General features: G+C 41.6%; 1 long non-coding RNA gene across 4 annotated transcripts in view; it reads left to right on the forward strand.

The window, feature by feature from the left end:
* The window catches only part of LOC112052367 (uncharacterized), a 100,051-nt gene that overhangs the window by 16,774 nt on the left and 57,427 nt on the right, over positions 1-25,850 (forward strand). For all 4 annotated transcript variants that reach the window (XR_008251050.1, XR_008251048.1, XR_008251049.1 and 1 more), the window contains exon 2: positions 22,910-22,931. This is a non-coding gene — a long non-coding RNA (uncharacterized LOC112052367). The remainder of the gene's footprint in view (positions 1-22,909; positions 22,932-25,850) is intronic.

Consider the following 25,850-nt stretch of genomic DNA (forward strand, 5'->3'; position numbering starts at 1 on the left):
AACCTAATGAAGCATGGCAAATTGATACCACTTTTTAAATCAGGAGACAAATCAGATCTTAATAATTATAGACCGATTACAATATTGCCAACACTTAGCAAGGTCTTTGAAAAAATCATATTAAATCAACTTTTATGTCATTTTAATTTAAATAACTTGTTTCATCCTGAACAGTATGGTTTTACAAAAGGTCGCAATACAACTGATGCAGGGGCTAAACTTTTAAAACATATTTATGAAGCATGGGAAGGTTCTAAGAATGCTATTGGTGTGTTCTGTGATCTGTCCAAGGCGTTTGATTGTGTTGACCATAACACCCTTCTACTCAAGTTAAGCCACTATGGCATCAAAAGTGTTGCACTCGATCTCATTGCCTCTTATCTCAGTGATAGAACGCAGAAGGTATGCATAAATGATATAAAGTCGCACGGTTCCACTACCATAATGGGCGTCCCACAGGGTTCAATTCTGGGTCCTTTTCTATTTTTAGTGTACATAAACGATTTACCATACCATGTCAGCGGCATATGTGAGATTGTACTGTTTGCTGATGACACATCCTTAATTTTTAAGTCCGACAGAAATAAAGATAACTCTGACGACGTAAACCGTGCCATATCGCATGTGTCGCATTGGTTCACTGCAAATAATCTACTTTTGAATGCCAAGAAAACTAAATGTATTGAGTTTTCATTGCCAAATGTTAAAAAATTAGATAAGTCTATAATGATCGATGGTGAAACACTGGAAATGGAGAGTTCCACAGTTTTCCTGGGAGTGACCTTGGATTGTAAACTTCAGTGGGGTGCTCATATAGAAAAACTGTCTGGTAAACTTAGCTCAGCGGCATTTGCCGTGAGAAAAATAAGACAGTTTACTGATGTTGATACAGCTAGGCTTGTTTATTTTGCGTACTTTCACAGCGTAATGTCTTACGGTATTTTATTGTGGGGCAAGGCTGCCGATATACAATCTATATTTGTTCTTCAAAAAAGAGCAATTCGAGCAATATATCAATTAAAATCACGCGAGTCCCTCCGTCAAAAGTTTAAAGAAATAGGTATACTAACAGTAGCCTGTCAATATATATATAACAGTATAGTATATGTAAGACAAAATATTAATTTGTACAAACGAAAAGGAGATTTAAACCCACGTCTTACTAGACACGGGCATAAGTTAGTTATTTCTGCATATCGTCTCCAAAGAGTAAAAAAATCTTTTGTAGGTTTGGGTGTACTCTTCTATAATAAGATCCCCAAGACTGTGATGGACCTGCCAATGCATAGCTTTAAGCAATGTGTTAAAAAACATCTACTTAGTCGAGGGTACTACAACATTGATGAGTTCCTTAATGATAAAGATGCTTGGAGGTCGTTGGATCAGCTTCCACCTTCACACAGAAAGTAAAACTATAAAAAATGTAAACAGTAATTGTTATTAATTGTAAATTATAATACTGTATGAATTTTTCAAAAGAGCAACTGTTGAGTTTCTTGCCGGTATCTTCTCAGCAGAACCTGCCTTCCGAACCGGTGGTAGAATCTTTACAAATAGTCAACTGACGTGTCAAAAGTGCTTGTAAACTGAGCCTACTTGAAATAAATGATTTTTGATTTGATTTGATTTTGATTTGAAGAACCAAAGTCACCGACATAGCTCAACGAGTTGCGAAGCTGAAGTGGCAATGGGCGGGGCACATAGTGCGAAGAGCCGATGGACGTTGGGGTCCCAAAGTGCTGGAATGGCGACCCCGCACTAGTAAGCGCAGTGTTGGCCGACCCCCCACCAGGTGGACTGACGACATCAAGCGAGTCGCAGGGATTCGCTGGATGCAGTTGGCTCAGTATCGTGATGTTTGGAAGTCCCTACAAAAGGCCTATGTCCTGCAGTGGACGTCCATCGGCTGATATGATGATGATGATGATGATGACAAATCTAAAATCACATTTTCGTGAATAGAACATTATTGTGTCTTTTAAATGTGACCGTAATGTAGGTCACATTTCCTTTATCTAAACTAATATTATAAAGAGGTAAAGTTTGTAAGTTTGTAACATTTTTAAAATGGGGTAATCTTCGGAACTACTGGTCCGATTTCAAAAATTCTTTCACCAGTGGAATGCTACATTATCGGGGAGTGCTATAGGCTATAGACTGGTACCATATATATTAGCCGAGTTATCACAGTTTTTGTCATACAGGTCGGACCGAAAATCCTCTTAAATAGACTTATTCGCATGCGCTGCCTTAACTATTGTGTAAAATTGAAATTAATGTATAGAGGCTTTATGTATCTTTAAAAGTTCTACAAAAAAGTCCGCGACACCATATATCTATCTTCTATATATTAGCAGATATAGTACCTTTTGTGTTTTAAAAAATATTAATTTTATATACTTAGGTTTACGTCACTATTTATACAACTAAACTGAAATCCTTATCAAAATAAATTATTTAATAATCACAAGGATATTATGGAGATAAGATTTGCCCTTTACAGTATGTTAATTAGTTAAATAGTTTCGGAGATATTACAAAATTTCTAAAAGACGCAGAAATTCCGCTATATGACGCCCGGCGCTTTCATTTACGTAGTTCCCGTTCCCGTGTGAATATGGGAATCAAACATAGTCTATGACACTCGCAAATAATGTAGCTTTCTATTGGTAAAACAATTTTCCAAATCGGACCAGTAGATCCAGAGATTACCTCCTAAACCACACAAACTTGACCTTTTTATATTATTAGCATAGAAGTATCTATTTCTCTTGGTCATCGCACCACTCTCGAAGGGCTGGACCGATTTTGCTAAGGGTAGGAGTAAGATAGAGAAGTTATAGAGTAGGGCTATTTATGAAAAGTCGATTTTTTAATTGCTAAACTATTAACTATCGACTTTTTTGGAATTCAAAAATTAATAACTCACAAACTAAAACACTTTTGTTAATTGTTTAGACACGATCTTATAAAATATGTAGGTATGTAAAAAGGCTCCACGAAGAACTAGGTTCTTAGAATAGATGAATATTTTATTAATTTTATTTAATGCGGTTTTTTTTTCGATCTTTTGCATTTCTATATTAAGATTGTGCATAAATCATGAAAAAAGTTACGTAATATAATTTGATTTAAGAAATTTAAAAATGTAAACTCAAAAAGGGGCTATGTTTTCTATTCTATTTCGTTACTATCCCATCCCATCTCATCGCAGTAGTAAATCGTACATATAGTCCGGTACACCTACTTTCCCCATATAAAGTATAGTATACGCACTCGGTCGCTGCCCGCCCTCCGTCACCCAAAATGTAAATTCAAATATATTTGACCGCACTTCTAGGAAACGCTCGAAAACCATAAATAGTCGGCACATAACATAAACACCGGCCCACCAATAGTCGCGCGCGCCCCGCCACAGCTCTAGGAGGGCGAAGGGCCGGGCCCGGCCGACTCGCGCGCCGCACCGCTCGCCGCGCCGCTCGCCGCGCCGCAGCAGACGAAGCTGTTGTCGTAGGACGCTGCACACACCACAAGTGAACATTTCTCATACATCTATCTATGCTTTTCTCCTTAGAACAAAAAAGCCCAACGTAATAGGTGTAAAGTCGTTGTTACGTTACCTGTCCTTCAGTCAGTCAGCTGTCCCTTAGTCAGCCAGCTGTCCTTCAGACAGTCAGCTGTCCCTCAGTCAGTCACCTGTCCCTCAGTCAGTCAGCTGTCCCTCAATCAATCACATGTCCCTCAGTCAGTCACATGTCCTTCAATCAGTCAGCCGTCCCTCAGTCAGTCAGCCGTCCCATAGTCAGTCAGCTGCCCCTCAGTCAGTCGGCTGTCTCTCAGTCCGTCAGCTGTCCCTCAGTCAGTCAGCTGTCCCTCTGTCAGTCAGCTGTCCCTCAGTCAGTCATATGTCCCTCAGTCAGTCACATGTCCCTCAGTCAATCAGCGGTCCCTCAGTCAGTCAGCTGTCCTTCAGTTTGTCAGCTGTCCCTCAGTCAGTCAGCTGTACCTCGGTCAGTCACATGTCTCTCAGTCAGTCACCTGTCCCTCGATCAGTCACCTGTCCCTCAGTCAGTAACCTGTCCCTCAGTCAGTCAGTCAGTCAGTCAGTCGAGGAGAGAAGAAAGAGAACGGGCCGAAAAGAAAGAGAAATACAAATGAAAAATAGAAAGTCAGTACGAAGAAATGCTCTGCGGTTCCGTACTGACCGGCAGATACGAAAAAAAAAAGAAGTCAGTCAGCTGTCCCTCAGTCAGTAAGCTGTTAATCAGTCTGTCACCTGTTTTAGTTTAGTACGTACGTTTTTTATTTTTGAAGTCAGTTGAATTTTTTTTTATAATTTTTTTTTATTTATCAATTTTTAGTATAATCATACTACGAGTACATTTAGATGTAGGCAAAACAAAATTCCAAGGTATGTGCTCTGTGTAGTCGTGTTAATAAAACCCCTAATGACAGTCACAACCTAGGTATATCTAGGTAAAATGTCCTCATCAATACAAATTAACCAAGCCCAATCACAAGATAGTAACTATTCATCACTCAAAAGGTTTGTAGCTAGGCGCGGTTCTTACAATTTTTGAAACTTCCCCTCGATTTCTTCAGGATCCCATCATCAGATCCTGACATGATGAAAATAGGATCACCTCAGGAGTATACCTTTTCAAATAAAAAAAATATTATTCAAATCGGTCCAGCTCCAGACGTCTTTGAGTAATCAGGTAACATACATAGGTACAAAAAAAACATACACTCGAATTGAGAACCTCCTCCTTTTTTTAAGTCGGTTAAAAAAATAAAATACTTTTTTAAATTTTCTATTCTCCGGCAATTTATTTCTTTAAATATTATTTAATTTAAATTAAAAAAATAATACAAACGACCAGAGCAAGGAGAATGGTTTATCATAAGTAATTATTTTTTCAAAAATAATCACATTACTGATTATTTAAACAAAACGTAGGAAGCTGTATGAATATTTAACACAATTGCAATAAAAAGTAAACGTATTGACGAACTGATTTAAGTCCAGCAGAATTGTCAGGCGGTATTCCAAATCACCGAACCCCAACTCTTGCCAACATGTATAGAGTAGATATAACCCTTTCTTGTATCGTCGTCACATCAGCCGATGGGCGGCCACTGCAGGATTGGGCCTTTTGTAAGGACTTCCAAACAACTCGATCCTGAGCCGCCTGCATCCAGCGAATTCCTGCAACTCGCTTGATGCAACTCGCTCGACAATCCACCTGGTTTTTACCTGGGAGGTAAAAATTACTTATACCTTTTAATTTTTTTAATTTTCTTGGCAACCACGGAACATGTATTTAATACTTTTCTTTATAATTATACCTTAGCAGATGACTGCCATTTTGGCCAACTTATTTGCCGGGGCCGATACCTATTTACAACATTACTAAGTATTCTGATGTTTTACCATTTGGTCGCTAAAGTGGCTGCAGTCGATGCCTAATATTGAAACGTCAGCTCGGTGTGAAGTCGAGCGCTCGGCGGTCGGCGGTCGGAGGTCCCTGACCTGGCCGAGATCCGAACCCGCACCCTCGCCCGGCGCGGCTCGGCAACGCTCTACAGTTACAGACTTCTAAATTCAGAGTTCAGTCTGGCAGACATTCGTAAATCGTACCAAATTTTAAATTGCTTTTACTTTAACAAATCGCCTGCGAAATATCGCTGCGTCGCAATACTGTCTCTTTGTCTTGAGAATAAGAACTAAAATCAAATATATCTGAAAGTCTGATAGTCGCGGAGATAACGGTGAGATCGTCGAGAGGAAACACACTTCTGTACACAAATCATATCATATAACCAAAAAGGACTTCAAGCGGGTAGCAGGGAGCCATGTCGTCGTGTTTGGGAGTCCATGCGAGAGGCCGATGTCCAACAGTGGACGTCCGTCGGCTGTTATTGATGAGGATAATGATGATGCTCGACGTAAACCCTGTACTTCGTTACCTTCGCACCGAACGCCAGCATGCCACTCGGCATGTCCGTGCTCTGATGATGATGCCACAAGAATCAAGTAGGTACGACAACATCACTCGGTAGGACATGCTATTGCGTCAGTACTAGAATGCCAATCATACAAATCAAAAATCCCAAATGGAATTACAACTTTGTTCTTTGTGTTTAACAGTTTTTGTGCTTAGTAATTTTAATTATGAAATGACACACTTCATGACAGATGCTTCTAGCCTGAGCTGATACACATACAAACACACACCACACACGCATGTTCACATAGCAAATGTGTTTATTTTAAAAAATATGTATAAACTTGGCATTAAGAATATACTACCTACTTACCTAATTTAACGTTATTACATAATTTAGAAATTCGCGTTTACGGTTACGCGATCGTCAAACATTGAAAACTGCCACTAGGCATTCTGTAACAATGTATTGTATATAACTTACTTTTGTTGTTTTTGTATTTTTCATCACTATACAGGAAATCCTAGTGCGGAGACCACAGATATATGTTAAATATTGTTATGTATTTACTTGTGAATCAATAAACCATTTATTCATTTATTATTATTGAACCCCACCAGTTCGCACTGGAGCAGCGTGGTGGGTCCAAGCTCCATATCACCTAATGCATCACATAGGCTCGAGCAGGCCGCCCGCCCGGGGTGCAGGCGCCGGCGGCTCTCGGTCTACTAGTTTCCCAGACAGCGGTATAGGTATAGAGCTGTAGCAGACTACCGAATTCAATTCTGCACAAGTTCTGATATTCTGTCTGAGAGACAGGGACGGCTGTATCGGCGGCCGCTAGTGCGACGGAGACGGGTAGCGTCTTCCTACTGCCAGACCCGTCTCGGTCTGGTGTTCGGTGCGACTGGCAGCGGGTCCATAGGCGGAGTGATTTTACTTCTCAGCAGTTCTTTGTTTAAAAGTAATATTAATTTTGAGATTTGTGAACAGATTTTGAGTTCAATTTTGAACTTGACTCATTGCAAATCTTCGACAAAAATGCTTTGACAAAATCTTCGTAAAAGGTATTGCTTGTTATTAAAGCTTACAGAGATTTAAGGGGGGGGGGGGGGGGGGGTTTAAATCTTGATAATTTTAATAATGATTATACTCGGATTAAGATTGGAGGGGAAAATTTTCAATTTCTGTTGTTTGTATGACGAGCCCAATTTTGGTGTTATGTGTCGTCAGGAAATACCTGATGATGTTGAGACTAATACGTATTGCTAGTAAGTGTAATAAAAACCGCAACCGACATCTATTTGAGGTGTTAATTACCGTTAAACTTTAGGGGCTCTGGCGAAGGGTTTCCGCGTCTGTCTCAGGATATCATTTGTTGTATCATCCCGAAGATAATATAAACGAAATTACGTTTTATACTTGAACGATTGTGGGTTTACATTGAAACCTGCTCCAACACTCCACACTCGTAGTTGCTGACCGGGATTGGCAAACTTTTAGCTTTTATACAGTCACGAAGGTCATCACAGAATCTTAGACCATTTTGCATCCAAATTGAGAACTTCGTCCCTTTTGTATATGCGAGTAGAGTTTGGCTAGTGAAAGTAGAGATAAAAATCGCTCGGCAAATCAAACAAAATATACTATCCCCAAAATTATTATGGAAATATTGGAATAGCTCAATTTGATACTTGAAATTTAATTTTATTTATGTAGGTAGTAGTAATGTTTACAAATATAGGCGTTTTTTAAACAAACATTAGTAGATTCTTTTTAATGTGCCGGCCGATTTCAGTCTCTCATTTGAGTAATTGAGTAAACTGTAGTATCAAGCGGCACCTCTCCGCCGGCAGTGGCGCCGCGCCCGCCCACCTAACTAAATGGGCGGTCATCGACCCCGAAGGCTACGCTTCCGCGTCAAGGATCGCGCCTGCACTAGTCGCGCCGCCCGGCCGCGCTTGGCTCACCTATACACACCTAGTGGATCTTTCTGGATTCTCACCAAGATCTCATTTAATTTATTCAAAAAACTTGACTGTGAGAAATAATATATTATCTTAGGTTATTGCCAATACTGAGACGAATCTCATAGCAGCTTTTATATTGAAATCCATCGATCGGTTTAGGCTGTAGAGTGAGCCAAACAATGTCACATACTACCTACGTACGCCTGGAGAGCGCAGACAGGTGAAAAGTTGCAGCAACCATAGCATCTAGTAGGCTTAACACGTTTGACCTGCTCGGTGCTCGCTTTTATATTTTACTTATGTTTACCTTAATATCTTATAATAAGTTTAAACTTTGTCCGCGTGAAAATCGATGTGACCCAAATGACCCGTGACCCAAAACATGAATGATGAAGGAAAAAACTTCAAACCCTTTTTAACTCTTCTACTCTGTTAGGGGTAGAGTTTGAAGAATCTTGAATTACCTACCTATATTATTTTTATTATTCTTCTGATTGCACATATTCCAATTTTTACAAATGTAACTTGAAAAATGAAGGGCTTTCCATACAGGTTTTCAACACCCATTTCACTTAGATTTTATTTCGCGACATACGAGTAAAGTATCCTATAACGTTTTCTGTATAATAGCAAATAGTTTCAGAGATACGTAATGCCTATAATAATATAATAATAATAATCAGTCGAGTTAGGGTAGAATGTCTCGGGGTAAAAACTTAAAGTGGAACAAAATGTGAACTACTAATGGGAGGTATTAAATCAATATAATATGATTGTGTGTCCCGCCTGTCCCGGGGGTACGGGTCGGCGCAATCAGGCCCTGAACTAATAGTCTGCAACTGTTTATTGAGTTTGAGAAATGAAACCGTTAATAAATAATGTGCTTCGTCGCCGGAACACATCTATACTACAGTCTATGCTAACACTAGCGGCCGCCCGCGACTTCGTCCGCGTGAAACCGCGGAGCAACGGCTAGTATCATGAAACTCTCAGGAACCGTAGTACTCGGCGCCTCGGCCGACGTTCGCGGACAAGTGCAAATGTGCACGAGTGTGCCTACAACCTACAGCTCTGTATGTGGGCAGTGACAACTGAACAAGTGCGATTAGTGACAAACTGAATTCCACGCGGATGAAGTCGCGGGCGTCCCTTAGTTATAAATACTTCTGATCCAGGAATCGAATTACGCAGTTTTTGCCCAGCTTTATCGGAATTTCAACTCCCTATACCTACTTTAAATTTAGTTACAAAATGTATAGTTTTGACATTTGTTTTATGTAGGTACCTACTTGTGGTCTATAACGATTTAAATTTTTAGACTCTAACAAAAATTAGCTCTAAAGCTTTTAAGAGCTAATTTTTGTTAGAGTCAAGTGTCCCCCCCCCTGTACTGGCTAAATGGTTATTTATGGATACGTGAAAAAATTCATGAAAGTAGGATACCTATATAACGAAATTATAAGGAAAACTGTAACGGCTAATTAGAAATTGCTATTTAAAGAGTAATAGTCCACCAACTTAAAAAACGTAATTTTAAATCGAAAATTGCATACTAATTCCGTTGTTAATAAAAAAGATAAAGTAGTCAGTACGATAACTCAGAGTCTGTCAAAACTAGAAAGATGAGGTTTGGTAAGGGTGTGTATATTAATTACGTCTATAAAATGGTATAAAGAAAAATTAAAAAAAAAAATTTTGGGGTTCATCTATCCTATAGCGTGAGTGGTGGGTATCGTTATCGGTATTTTTGTGCATTGCTTAAGGGATTGCTCAAGGGATGCTTGAAGTGCTAACTCAATCTACGGAACCCGACACTGCGATTCTCTACGTCTTAAGTCTGCCGATCCGCATTGGGCCAGTATGTTGGCCTAACCCCCTCATTATGGAAGGAGACTCGTGCTCAGCAGTGAGCCGAATATGGGTTGATAATTATGATGATGTTGACTAACGTAAGCTGTGTAGTTTTAGTCAACCCCATCACAGTACGTCAACGCCTCGTGTCACGTCTAAAGTTTACTTTCTTTGGCGCAGTACGTTGTCGTTGTTGGAGGTAGAGACAGCCACAGACAGCGCTGTGAGTAGGTGTCAAAGGCTGTGAGTGTGACCTCATTTGATCGCGAAGTTTGATGACCTCTGGCGCACTCGTGAGCTGCGCCCACAGACGCCAGGGCTCAGTGCACGAGCCCCTCCCGTCCCAGGTTCACATCCTCCCCCTCGGGCAGACCGTATGCGCGCCCAAACCTCTCGGCAACGTTGCAGAGGAGACCTTATGGAGTCCACAATGACATACTATTCCAATCTATAATTTACTTTATATATTTGTATTATAAATGCCAAAGTATATTTATCTGTCTATAACTATATGTTACCTTTTCACGGCTTAATTTTACATGTAAGTGGGAAACTGAAAATCTTTGTTTTTTTTAAATTTTCTTTTTACCACTTTTCCTTTTTATACCTATGCCAAATTGCAGCATTCTAATATTAGAAGTCTCTGAGCTGTAACACTAATAACTTTATCCAATATATTTATCATTGAGGCAGATGAATTTGCCTTTAAAAAGCTGTAGCTCCGTAGCACAGACAGGCCTCGAACCTGCGTCTTCCCGAGTCCACAGGAGCGTGCAGTCCCAGGAGCAGTCCCAAGAGTGACGGACAACACTGATGTCAGCGGCGGCGACGAGCCACGACCGAAGCCATTTACGAGTGAACAAACAAAACACGCGACCGCTTATGTACTGTGGGTCCGGTTGGCGGGCGGGAGCGGGCGCGGAAGCGGACGCGGAGCGGCGAGTGCTGTTGCTAGGTGCGCGCGTGACGTCACGCCTCCGCCCGAGCGCGGCGGAATGAAAATATTATTGGGATTTTCTTCCTTCCGAGAAATTGTTCTCCCTCGTCGTGCGCCACTGTGACCTCGGCTCGCAGCTCCCGGGTTCTGATCGTTTTCTGTCTTCGGATAAATTCTGTGTGATCATTTCACGGTTTGGGAAGATGGTGGTTTTACAACACCGGGCAGCAACAGTCGGCCCCGGTCATGTTAGTGATTGTTACAAAATCAAAGTTCAATGTATAACTTCAAGCCTGCTGACGCGCATTGGTGCAGCCTGGCGGGTTTTAGCTCCATATCTCGTTTGCAACAAAGTTTTCAATATTGAAATAGTCAATGGTGAGGCAAATAATTCCAATTCAGTTTATGAATGTATACGAAGGTACTGCAGGTACCTATCGACAATGTACCTACTCAGTGCAGGCCTGGCTCTGAAGGCCATCGGTTCAGCGTCCACCTTCACTCAGGAGGTGGACAACAAAATATATAAATAAACTGTAAATGAATTACGACTTGGCGGACAGTTTCATAGTGGAAATGATAATTAATAATTATTCAAAAGTCCTTCTCGAGAAAAAAGCTCTTCTCAGTGGAACCTGCCTTAACAACCGGTGAGGTGCTTACATACTTGAAATAAACCAATTTGACTGGAATTAGTAAAAGTTCATGATAAATAAAGAATGGAGTGTGGCAGTGTCGACACGGTCGTGTGTGTGTGTGTGTGTGCATGTGTGAGCCTACCAGTGGTGTGCACTTCACAGGTGCAAACATGCACTGCCTACTCTCTATGAAATATTGGAGAAGACATTTTCCATTTAACAATATGTACAGTTGGATGTAATCTTTGTGAAATTTCTGAACAGCTTGCGTTAAGTTGCGCAATACACGATTTTAGGTATCACCGAATACGAAGAGGCGCGGCGGGATCACGCTTTGTTTCGGAGACATCATAAAGATTGCATCCGACTACACTTAGGTGTGTGCTTATTAATCTAAGACTTAGGTACATATTGTAATGCCTACCCCAGTCAATACCATGAATGTCACTGGTGAATATGTGTACGTACGTATATGTGTACGACTGTACACAATCGACGCCGCCACAGCAGCAGTTTCACCCGCGGGCGCGCGTTCGCGGAAGGGCGACTCAGCGGCCGACTTCGAGGAAGCGCTGCTGTGAACTTGTGCACTATCTGCATGCTGTCGCGCCTACACCTCCTGCACCTATCGGCCGACCGCCTGCGACGGCCACACACACCTCGTCGGTCCCGTGGTTAGCCTTTCTGGTCGCGGGCTCGATTCCTGGGTCGGAGTACATGAGATATTGAGATGTTCTTTCTTCTAAGAAATCAGTTAAAATCTCAGCCTGGAGTTGGGCAGTTGGTGGTGTAACACCGCCGTGCGCCGGGAGCACGTGGAGCCGTCGGCGCCGGTCACTGTCACTGACATCTGATAGTGCCCATTTAACATCGATTCAAGGGTTGAGAATAAACCGGGATTCGTTTGTAAAATATTAAACTTTTGAGAGTTAAATTTTGTTTCAAGTTTGAGTCAAGTGTCCCCCCCACTACCGGCTAAACCGTTGTTAATGGATAAGAGAAAAAATTCACGAGCGTAGGTTTATTATGTAATACAATTCCAAGGAAAACTATAACAGCTAAGTGACAATTGCTATTTAAAAAGTAAAAGTGGACAACTTAAAAAACATAATTGGAACTTAAAAATTGCAAAAAGTTGTAATAAATTGTAATAAATAAAATAAGGTAACTCAGAGTCTGGTAAAATTAGAAAGTTGAAATTTGATATGTGTACTTTTATATTAATTACGTATATATTGTAGTAAAAAGAAAATTTAAAAGAAAATTTGGGGTTCCTTAATGTAGGGAAGGAACCCTAAATTTTCTTTTGTGTGCAAAAATTGTGTGCAAAGTGAGGATGAATGGCACTGCTATCACGGTTAACAACTTGCGGTTTGTCTGGCTCTCGCAGCCTCTCGTGCTATATAATGACCAGCCATCGCTCCGGGTTTCTGCTTTGATTGCGCGTTGGATTTCTGACTACTTATTAATTAGGATCGCGTTACCTTTGCTTACCTACTTTGTACATACATACACACAGATATACGTACGTCCATACACAGAGACATACGTTCAATACACGGCAGTGATGTATATATGTGATAGGTTTATATCGATGGTCAAACATGAGTTTCTATTCTTTCAGTTTCCATGACAGGCTAGGCTAACTGTGTTTGCCTCCATTCCACGCCGGAGTGTGTGTATGGCCTTGTACATATGTTTTGTGTTATATGGCTGAGGATGAGTCTTTTATTGAAATATTTTCAGTTAAATCATTTCTTTCACTAAGTATGGGATACTTTCTTCCTATACCTTGCACCTCCGGAAACACAAATAGCAATTAGTGTCGTTACACCGGCGACCGTGAGAGGCTCACTTCCGGTGTCAACCTACCTACAGTGTGCGGTCGATGGCTACTCTGTGGCACAGTCTGTGGTGGTGACCCGGCACTGTGTCTGCGGTGCGACCGCGACAGTCGCGCGCAGACAGAACAGTGGACAGTAGAGTCGTCAGCGGACCGTTATCTGCTGCTTCCGCGAATGCGCCGCCGCTGACCGCCGCCTGATAGCGTACAAAGTAGTACAATTGCTGCATTCATTCTGATTGTGTACGCGGTGGGCTCCTCGAGGGGACACCGGGGTCACCGGGGGGCTTGGGCGAGTGCCTTCTGCCAGAGTGTAGACCGAGGGAAAGATTCACTTTGCAATTGCACGTTGTAGAGTCAACATCTCCTGAGGATGCTCCGGTTTCGACGTGAAACGTACGTAGAGAGTATTTTGTCGGACCTGGGTGACGTTGTCGCATGGGTTCGTCGACTTTTCGCGGATGATAGCAAAATAAATAAATCATTATATAATCGAGGGAAAGATGTCGAAGGAGGGGTGGAACTTTTGATTGCGTAGAATTAGTAGATGTCGGCTTCACAGCTTCAAGGAACCGCAGACCTCAATATTTTGTTTTCATTTCAATTTTGTACCTCTCCGCGATCCTGAAAAATAAAGGTATTCTCGACAAGCAAACAGACAGACAACGAAGTAATCTATTAAGGGTTACCTACTATTTTCCTGTGAACCCCAAGAGAAAAGTAACTCTATATTGTGATGGTTTTTAATATAGGATAACATTGTAAGATAAAATAAGGAAATAAAATATGTAATGTGTTGGTCTTTAGTATTTTCATTTCATCATCGTAAAGAAGTCAAAACCTTATAATGCTTATAACTGATACAAATCATTGTGATTGAGGTTTTATCTAAAAATCTAGTATCGGTAGTTGAGTCTACCGCCAGTTCAGCAACTAGGTATTGCTCTAAAATGAGACTAAAATATGTTATTTTTAAAATTTTCCTGTCGCAGGTGCAGAAGAAAGTATTCCCGTGGAAATATATGGATGACATATAGCTACGACACTCACTGACAGTTTCGCTTTCTATTGTTGGAAGAATTGTTCAGTAGTTTTGACTTTATTCGTTACATACAAAAAGTACAAACTTTGTCTTTTTATCGTGTTTAAATTGCCCACGACATCGTTCGCGTTCAACTTCATAAATTCCGCAGCAACCATGATTTATTTCGGAGTAAACGGATTTAAGTTTTTGAAAACGTATAGGTAGCAAATTAAAATATCGCCCAACCAAGTAATAATATTATCTAGTGTGATGACTGATCAGAGTGACAGTTGAAAACTAACTCGATCAACTTCAAACAACAGACAAACACGTACAAGCAGTACGGGCCGCGGCATACAATCGTAGAGTCGTCTGCCTTCGTCGTAGAGTAGAGTCGGCTGAGCGTGCGGTGTGTCGCGGCGCCGCCCGCAGCGGTCGTCGCCAGCGCTATCGAGCCGCAGCCGCGCGACTGCCGACTGCCGCCCCTGCGCCCGGCGCCTGTGTGCGTGCGTGCGCCGCGCGCCTGTGTGCCGCGCGACTGCAGCGAGCCCTAGGTCAGTACTCTCCGATGCACCCGCGCGAGTGCATTCGCGTCGCGAACCGCTCGCACGTCAAAAATCACACACCGAGTCCCCGAGTCTCGGTACCGCGCGTCGGGACTTTCAAATAAAGAGCCTCGGGTTTTTTCTAGACGAAACTGTGCCAGGGATGCATCGCGAGGCGTCTTCGCCGCCATGTTGGATCGCCGGGTGAGTCCGCTTTCCAATTTTTTGAATTCGGAACACTCGCACGCCATTTTGAAAATCCTCTTTGTTCGACCTCTTCGGCGAACATCTGCCGTGCGTGTGGCGGCGCGCGGGGCGGGGGGCGAGCGCTCCGAAATCGTTCAATCGGATTCAATAATTGGATTAAACGCTCAATCGGTCAATCACGATAGACGGCCGGCAGGGCCCGCACGCCGGAGCCCGAGCCTCAGCCGTAGCCTCCGCCTCCGCCGCTTTCTCAAAATTTCCAAATATGTGATAAATATTTCCGTCGTGGAAGTCATCGTGGCGTGTTCGCATGGAAAACATCAAGAATGTCATCGGTACGTGGTTACGTCACGTGAGATGCGCCATTTTGTCGGGCCGCGCGCCGCCGGTGCACGCCGCTCGGTGCACTCGCCACCACTCGCCACCACTCGCGGGTGCTGCGAGCAGCGCCCACTGACGACCAGCTCACGGGCACGAGTACTCGCACAGAACATACGCGAGTGCTCTTACTTAGTTCTGTGTGTTTACACTGTGTGTTTATACTTCGTATGACCCCCTATGTGTGACCCCCTATGGGAATGACATTCGTTATCGACTTTCTGGAACCATTAGCGTTAGTAGCAAACCGACGAGCCACATGGCTACAGGCCTGCGATAGATAAATGAATCGTGCATTGTACACGAGCTGACGCAGCAGCGACGCAGCAGCACAACACTGTTCACATTATAGCTGTAGGCATTTGATATGAAAGTGACTGTAGCATGAAGTAAGAACATATATAGTTCGGTATACAAAGAACAACAAAAGTGTTAGAACATCCGGCGTTAGAGAAGCAAACGAAGACGTGAGGTGTTCGTACTGCCGCTGGCATGTGTGCACCGACGGACTAATCTATAGGACTATCCTACTTGTAATAAATCTGTAGAGAGGTCAATTCTGTACATGAATTATATTTCCAAAATAACTATCAGCGGGTGATTAGTGATAGATACTGATCCCAAAAATGCAAATGTTGGGAAAGAAGTTACTCCAATTTTTCAGCGATAGTTTACTGTAAGGGCTGGATTAAAGAGGTTTAAGGGCGGACGAAGTCGCGAAAGTCCTAAAGTAAACAAATATAATTGCCAACAGTCTATTTGAATTGCTGCAGATTATAGAGTTTAGACTCACCATGCTACTGCAGTAGGTTAAGGTTTAATTAGATGTTTGTGTGCAACTGGCCAGGACCGTAAGACGGATGCTGTAAGACTATACTAATATATATAGATGAGAAATTTCTATACAAATATTGTATAGAAATTTCATTAATTATTGTTTATTTGTTTGCATTGGCTATAAAGGCTCTGAAAAAGTAAAGGTAACTTTGCATAAAAATTGTAACTTTAAAATACCTTGTCAGAGACCTTGTTACATTATCTAAGTGATCTATAGATGCGTTGTGACATGTTTTCCTGAGAGCCGTGATAGCCCAGTGGATATGACTTCTACATCCGATTCCGGAGGGTGTCGGGTTCGAATCCGGTCCGGGGCATGCACCTCTAATTTTTCAATGGTGTACATTTTAAGAAATTCGTAAGGAAACCTGCATACCAGAGAATTAACAGAGAATTTTCTTAATTCTCTGCGTGTGTGAAGTCTGCCAATCCGCATTGGGCCAGCGTGGTGGACTATTGGCCTAACCCCTCTCATTCTGAGAGAAGACTCGAGCTCAGCAGTGAGCCGAATATGGGTTGATATCTTTTCTGCAGTTGTGATATATTAAAGTAAAACTAAATAATATTGTAAATGCTTTAAAAGAATCATTTCTTAAAACCATTTCCGACGTCAGAAGAACTCCAAACAGACAGACAGGCAGACACACGAACATTTTAGTATCGTGTAGGTAAATAACTAAGTATTTGAGAAAACAGTTTATTTAGAAATCACAGACTACACAACACACTATACAATTAATTTATAAATTGTGTTCATGTACAGACACAGAGAAGCACATGTTTCAGTTGTGGGAATCGAACCCGCGGCCACGGCTGCAAGGAGCAGTGTCTTTACCCACCAACAGTAAATACATGTGTGTACAATTGTCTCCACTTGCGCACAACTTTATAGAAGCCAGCGAGGACATGTGACCGGGAACTTTCCGCTGCATCTCTGCGACACCGCGGCGGCGCTCGCCTCATGAGCTCGTTCGCGCCGAGTGTCATGAATGTAATCGAAATACTCCGGTCTATATGAACACAGAGGTCAGTGGTGGATTTACCGGTAGGCTGGAGCCGAGGTCGGTAGATTTTAGGGGGCGGCAACTTTGACCAAAATATATTTATCTTACAGAATTCATGAAAAAATCATTACATTGAAAAAAACGAGTCTTGAAAATTTAAGGATAATTTTAATATTTTAGTCCGTCGGGTACTGTGCAGTAGGTACCAAAATATGAAAATAATAAATGTAATTAATTTATACGAACTAGAGTATCTGGTAACAAGGAATAGTAGGGGCGGCAAAAATTGGACAGCCTACTGGCGGAAAATTTGTAAATCTGCCACTGTACCAACTCCTGGTTGAGAAATTGTCTATTTATTTATTTATTTATTAGTACGGACAAATCAAGCATACCTACTATAGTCAATGGCGTGAACAATTGCACAAGGCTTCTGACTAGGGCAGGCATTATAAGTACAAATTGTATAAAACGGAAAGGGAAATGCCCACCGGCCAATACAACTTTAGCCCCGGGAACCCAAGTACTCCCGAATAATAGTTCAAGGTGATGTTAATGTGATGTATAAATAATTGGTATGGTACCGATACGAAACGTTTCCTGAAGAAAAAACTTTTTTTGCTCAAAAAGTTCGCCAGAGTAGGTACCAAAGCGGTGAAGTAACATTAGAAGCTGTACTGTTTTTTTTATTACTTTTTTCTGTTACCAACAAGCATAACAAATAAACAAACCAATCGCAGTTCTTCAAAAAATATCGCGAAACTCAGGCAGTGTACTATCTTTGCTTGTCTCCGCTGGGAACAAATTAAAGATGACAAAAATGTCGTAAGACGCTGTAGCAAACTGTTTTTGATGAAAGATTTCTATATTAAAGGAGAATTATCAATATTTTATTATATCTTAGTAAATTGGCGGGTGCTCAGGATAGACCAGGGCCGGGGCCGGGGATGAGCGTTCCCATTTCCTCTCCAATTCAGGCTCCTGTTGAGTTGGTCGGCAGTGCATTTGCGCATATACTCTGATGTCGGGGTGTGTGCGGTGCGCGGGCGCCGGGGGGCGGGTCAACGCGCCGGTATCGGTGCAGCGGTGAGTGACTCGCGCGCAAATAGCCGCCGCGTCACCGACGACCTCCGCTGATTACGTGCCCGGACCACTGCCCAGCGGTGCCCGAGCACTGGGGAGCACTGGGGAGCACTGGGGAGCACTGGCAAACACTGGGGAGATGGGCTAATTTTCATCCCGATAAAATCCATAGTACTTGTTGCTAGTTCATAGACATAAATAGTAGGTAGTATAGGTACATACAGGGTGTCCCGTAATTAATGGGTGAAACGCAAATGGTAGATACACCACCTAAATCTAAAATTAATTCGAATAATTTTAGAAAAATCCCTAGGGTGACCAAGTTATATTTTTTTTTCACAATTGTCTATCTTGAATCAGGTTTTTTAATGCTGTAGCTTCTGGAATTAAGATTTTGAAGATCTGATTTTTGTTAAACATTGCGGATTAAAATACCAATGCACTGTAATACAATTTTTGTAAATAATGTTTTATTTGTTTTGTCCAAGAAGCTTTGAATGCAATCATTATTTTTGTCATCATCATTGTAAACAATTGTCCTGTAAACAAATGTATCGAGCTGAAGTGACTATCATTTTAAAAATTTGTAGATACATTTATCGAGGTTTGTGAATTAGTATAATGGGATATAGATAAAGGATATAATATGGGTAATGCTGAGTAGTCGGTACCTACAACATTACCACCGTGAGCACTGAGCACACATTGCAGCGGCGTGGTGAGTCGAAGCTACATATCACATAAGAGGAAGGGGGCCTGTAGTGGTGCAGTGGTCCGTTGCAATGGGGTGATAATGAAACTGTCACAAAGTCCCATCAGCGACACGCTACGTCGGATAGGTAATTTACAATTTTTTGATACTTCATATTTATTTATTATTTGGACCGCCAACTAAATCTACAAAATTATTTTAAAATAAATAGAACTAAATTATCTTACAATAAAAACCAGCCAGGTGTAAGTCAGGCCACGCGCAGTGTAGGGTTCCGTAGATTAACATAGCACTTTAATCCCTTATTTAATGCACAAAAATATCGATAACCATACCCCACACCACACCATGGAATAGACGATAGAAAAAATTAAGTCGGTCGACTATAACTCTTTAAATAGCAATTGCTACTTAACTGTTATAGTTTTCCTTGTATTTTCATTATGTATCTATATCCTACTTTTGTGAATTTTTCCATTTTTTTTTTATCCATAAACAACCGTTTAGCCGGGGGGGGGACACTTGACTCTAACAAAAATTAGCTCTTAAAAGCTTAATATTTTGCAAATGGATCTCTAAATCGAATAATATTGGTAGAAGACCCCTAATATCTTTCAAAGACCTATCCAACGATACTCCACAATATGAAATAAACGAGTAAAAAATCATCCGTACTTTACATATACCCTAAAACATAATTTTCAAAATTTTGTTCACATTTTTAATGTAGGTACCTACATGCTAAATTACATCTATTAATATTTTGTGCACTAAACCGCGGACGGACAAACGGACATGGCGAAACTATAAAGGTTCCTTGTGCTACTACGAAACCCTAACTAGGGCAGCACAAAACATATACTTACCTAATTTTACTTAAAGGTAGCCCACCATGCACAAAGGATAGGTCGTATTTAAAATTAATGGGTGAAATAAATAAAAAAAATATAGGTAGATACCTCCACAAATATAAAAAAAAAGACATAGATAGGTACAACGGAAAAACAAATAAAATAAACGATATCGATGGGAACGTCATGGGGGCCCAGCACCTTCGCGGTAACTTTTCGAAAAATAGCTAAAAATTTATTTTAAAAGAGAACTTTATATCTGGTTTGCACTTGGGTGATACAATAAACCCTCATAACTTGGTGCTGAATTATTCTCCTAAAACTAAATTATTCTTACAAAATTGTCCTGGGATGTGATTCAAAATATTTAACCACATACCGAAAGATATCAAAGCGTTACCTACCTATGGCACAATTCAATAGAAAAATATACAATTGGTTGATAACTAAAACGTACTATAGGTATTGTCAAAGAACTATTCAAATAATAATTTAAACATATTATAATATGTTAATTATAATAATTATAAATTTTGTATTGCGATGATTTTAGGTATTTTATGTTATTATTATTGTAATTATTTGACATAATTATTAATTTCATTTTTTAATAGCTGTGTAAGAACATTTAATTTATTTCAATTAATTCATTTTATTTTCTTGACATTTTAATAGGTACCTAATTTATTACTTACATTACCTTAGGTACATACTTGACATTTGGGTACTTTTTAGGATTCCGAACGTACCAAGTACAAAAACCACTATAACACGTAGAATCAATATAAACCGACAAACAAGATGTTTTTAAATCGTCGAAATGTAGACTTCGTCGTAGTAAACTGCTTTTTTATATAAATAAAAATATAACAAAAATTCCCACTCCCACGGCAACGAGGGAGGGGGAAGGACGACGCGTTCACTATTTAGTATTTACATGAAACACATAAATAGTTGCGCGGCACCAATCCGCGCCCGAGCCCAACACCCGACACTCGGGACGGGGACGTGAAAAAAACAACGGAATAGATAAAAAACTATCCAACCGGTATTCCAAAATGCATACACGAAAAAACCCACCAATCGCGAGTGAGAAATAGACCAATAGAAAAGGGTCTAGGAGTCCTGCGCCAATGGCGGGCCTGCGCGCGCGCCGCCCAAGGCCCTCGGAGGGCCGCCGGCCGCTGCTCCCACTCCGGAGCTTGCGCCTCGCGCGGACACGAGCACGAAGGACTGCGTCGAAGTCGGCCTCTCACGTCGCTCACCAGCTCTTCTACTCCCTCAGGACTGTGCGCCCGCCGTGAAACTAAGTCGAGGCTTCGCTTGTAAGCTCACATCTCTACACCACTGCACCCAGCCACAGGACGCATAGCACTCGTTTTATTTGTTTACTTACACAGCGTTTCATCCTCGTCCGCAGAGAGACAGCACTACCTGCCTGTAAACGAGTGTACGTCTCTTCTTAAGTCGCAAAGCTCTGAATGAAGTGAAGCTTCTACAACTCTAAAGAACCGTCACATGAGTGGGTGGAACCTCAACAGTCTCCTACGTGTTTGCTAGATCAGTCAAACGTCTCGTTCCTCAAATTTCCATTTGCACTGAGTGGATAGAGAATACAGCTCTGTTGAGCTGGAGGTGCCTGGGCTTGCTGGGATGTGTTAGAGTTGTCATCAGACGACATGTCAAAGACATGCTTGACTATTTAGTCAAGCGTGTGTTTAGTTCGATAACAGACAAGTCAACACAATACTAAAATTTCACCAGCTTGTGAAAAATTGTTATTGATGTAAATAATTGACAAACGTTTCTTCCGAGATGGACACGGGAAAAAGAAAATTATAATTTTGTTAAAAATTGGTTAATTGGTAACTTTACTCGTAGTTCGTACGTACGTATCTAATGTGAAGCATACAGTAGCCTGCCTGTCCAAGTTGAAGCTTCGCTAGGGAGCGATTACGCCGTGCACGCTCGGGTTGTGGTTAGTGCTGCAAGTTCAGGCAGACCCTAGTGCTCGTCCGACAGCCTGCACTATCATCTTGTCTAACTAAATATTCATTAAAAACTTTGAAATGGAGAAACCAAAAAAAACATTTTTTTTTTTTATTTTTTCTTTCTCCGACCAGTTGAAAATTGAGAGACCCGGCTGATAGGGGTTCCTGTGCGACCTACGACGTTTTCGAAAGCGGTTTAAAAGAAAAAGTATATCCGCGGAGCCGGCGCCCTTCACAAAACAACCGCTCGCAGCGCCCAATGGTGTGCGGCCCCTGGCGCGCGCGAGCGGGACGGCGCGCGCCGGCGGAGCGGGACGGCGGCTCCCCCACATGCACGTGGTTTTTTTTGACGGTCGGGAGATAGATCGCCACAGGCCGAGGGCGGGACGGCGGTGCTGGCTGCTGCTGCCCTCGGCGGCGGAGACTCTGGGAGGTGAGGGGTTTCTAGGGTCCAGACCCCTAACCGTTCAGATGCTTTCCTCGGCACAATATGAGAAATCATGACCCATTCAGGAAGATCAAATGTTACACGAAAGCTTGCCGCGAAGCTAAGGCGCTGGCGACTGGAGACGTAAATCCTCATGATGTCATCGAATCGTCCGACATGGCAATGTTCATAAAGCCTAGCGTGATATTGTGATGAAATTGAGTTTTCTAGCTTACATTATCATCATTATCATCATCATCATCATCATCATCATGTCAGGCGATAGACGTCCACTGCAGGACAAAGGCCTTTGGTAGACTTCCGAACATCAAGATCCTGAGCCTGCATCGAGCGGATATCTGCGATTTGCTCGGTGTTGTCAGTCCACCTGGTGGGGATTCGACCAACACTGCACTTTCTAGTGCAGGGTCGCCATCCCAGCACCTCGGGACTTCGACGTCCATTTAATCATTTACTTCACCCTAATTAACTTCACATTATTCAATTGCCCTGTTGAGTAGGTACTACAGCCAGTAGCAGCAACGGTACCACCAACTTTCCCTGGGCTGCACAAGAAAAGCTCAGCAGATGGCGCGACCATACAGACAGACAGATTTATGTATACCGAGTATAATCTGATAGTGCTGTTTGTGTTGTTTCAGATGAGCTGATGCTGCACACTCGGTGAGTTGAGCGCTGCAGCTGCTGCCGCTACACTACCCACAGCCAGATGTCGAGCGCCCGCACTTGCGAGAGCTCGCTCTGTCAGCTTCAGCTTTTGTCAAATAGCAAAGGTGTGGCCGCCTCAGGCGCGGGCTCCACCGCCACTGTGCGACGCTCGACAGACTATATTGTGTAAGGGATTTCAACACGGAGCACAATCAAACTATTTTATATCCGTTAGAAATATTCAATATGTGCCTCTACAGTGACGGCGTTGTTGACCGTTTTGGTTATTTTCGTATGTTCACCAGGGGCACCACGTCCACGTAGGCACGGACGGTGTTTGCCACATTGAGTGCGTAGGCTGGCAGCTGGCGGCTGGCACATTGCACCACACACCAGACCACACACAGCGTAGGGTAGCTTACTTACTGACGTATTTAGACTGACTGTTAGGTATATTTAAGTTTTTAACCTTTTATGTATGGATTCGTACCAAACCGCATGAAATGTTTATTCATTTCGAAGAAGAGCAATACTAGTCAGCCAAAGGCGGTCCATGTCATCATCCGAAGTCCAATTTATCTTGTTAACAAATTGTTTTTTTAACAAGTCCAGCAGATATTTCACACTAGTGTTATGTACTCGTATTGAGTCATCGGAGTGAAGTCGCGGACGTGAGCAGTGCTCGTATATCGTGCGAGGCCGCCGCTTGTGCCTTGTCCTCACAAATTGGAGGACAATAACAATTACACGATGACCTGCGCGCTGGTGACACGATTGATAGCGATAACGATAGCGACAGCGATAACCGATAGCGCTATCAGCATCAGCTGTGAGCGACTGACCGACAGCGGCCGATAGCAAACGCCGAGCCGCTCCGTCTGTGACTGTTGCGCATTCCTTTATCAAATATATTTCATTCGACGGGCGAAAGAAACAAACAAAAACCAGTGTGCTTTGACTGAAGCAACCCTTGTGTGACGCTGTAGAACATCAGACCAGTAACTCCTGACATTAACGCGTTCAGCTTTATAATATTAGTATAGGAGTATCGTTATGATTAGTAAACTATTTACTATAGTACTTACATAAAACATGCAGAAATATAAATCAGACGGGTGTAATAGGGGTTCAAAGTACATCGAGTTAGTGACCGCTAGTTGTCGATAAAAAAGAAAAAAACTATAAACCGTTTACAAAGTAGTCAAAGAATCAAACTTGTAAGTTTGCGTAAAGAATAAGATGTCTTCGGGTGTTTATTCACCGAACGAATATTTGGACACATTTGAAGGAATCAAACCCACATACACTTTCTGTTGGCACTTTGCATGTTGGGAATTTTGTTTATTTCTTTTTAATTTTCTTTCTTTCTCTGTAGGGGAGGTACCTACCCTAAAAAAATATTTTTCAAGATTTTATCGTCTTTATTTACATTGTTATTGTACGAGTACACACTCATGTTAAATGGCAGCTTTCTAGTAGCAATAGTCTCTGCGCTAAACCGCATGGCAAGGTTTCCTTGTGTACTACGGAATCCTAAAACAGGAGAAGCTGGAAAAGCTCGGCAAAAACTGTGCAATTCGATTCCTGAACTATTTATAATGATCGTTAGTAAGGAACCCTCGGTGGGTGAGTCCGGTGAACTTGTCCGGTAGTGTGGTGACGGGTGACGGACGCATCCAGCGACCCGCACGTTCGGTGTCTGCACCGCGCGGAGCGGACGAGCGCAGTCGGGAGGCAGTCGTGTAGTGCCGGCTGATGACACAGGCACAAGGTCTTCAAAGACAGGTTTTATCAAATGCCCAAAAAGACCAAAAAAGGCCGACGATCGCGCGACGGGTCAATGACCCGCGCGTTACACCACGTCACCAAACATTTTGACCCTCATTTTTTTAAGTCCAGAATTATAAAAACTACACTAAATAGCTATACCACCTAATCGACAGTTGGAAATAGTCAATTATTTAATTAAATTATTTATTATTGTCTCAAACGGTGAAGGAAAAGCATCGTGAGGAAACGTGTGTGAAGTCTTGGCATATCCCCTCTCATTCTGAGAGGAGAGTCGAGCTCAGCAGTGAGCCGAAGATGGGTTGATGATGATGATGATGATTTATTATTTAATTATTGGCTATGTAAATATATGACGTACATTTATACATTTAATATTTACATAGTTATATTCGATGTAGACCATCAATCGGGCAATAGCAGGTGTAGATGTGAACAACCTAATGGAAACTTCATGATAATCATTCGTTTTCAATACTAATATTCTTTAGAAGTGTATGGAACTAAAATGTACCATCATTTTAAAAACTTGTACACTTATCCAGGTTAGTAAATTGGTATTAAACTTGACTACTTTTTGTATTTACAAAGTGGCTGGTGAAAATGTATGGCAGGTCCTCAATTTTCAATACAAGAAAAAATTTCAAAGTGTGCACATTCAAACTTTTGTCTTCAAAATGTACCTATTATAATATCTGCCTACTTGCTTAACTTTACTAATGCAGTCATTTGTAACTTGTTATTAAAAAAATATTTTTCCTTATCTGATCTTCAGTATGTTAAAATGCTTGTTTATTCAATGAATAGAGCTTTTTACATAAATTGGTAATTTTATCTGTAATGTTTTACAAAAATTAGATCTTGAAAATCTTTACAGCGGCAACAGCATTGAAAAAACTGATTAAAGATGGAAAAATATGAAAAATCCGAAAAACACAATATAATTTGGCCACTCTAGAATTTTTGGAAATAATTTAAATTAGTTTTAGAAAATTAAGTGGTATATCTACTGTTTGCGTTTTATCAATTAATTACGGGAGACCCGGTATATTCGTCCGCGTCAAATTTAGTTTTTCACAAATCCCACAAGAATAATGGATTTTTCCAGGATGAAAAGTAGTTTATGTGTTAATCCAGAGTAAAATC

This window comes from Bicyclus anynana, chromosome 8, assembly GCF_947172395.1.
Source record: "Bicyclus anynana chromosome 8, ilBicAnyn1.1, whole genome shotgun sequence".
NCBI lineage: Eukaryota > Metazoa > Arthropoda > Insecta > Lepidoptera > Nymphalidae > Bicyclus > Bicyclus anynana.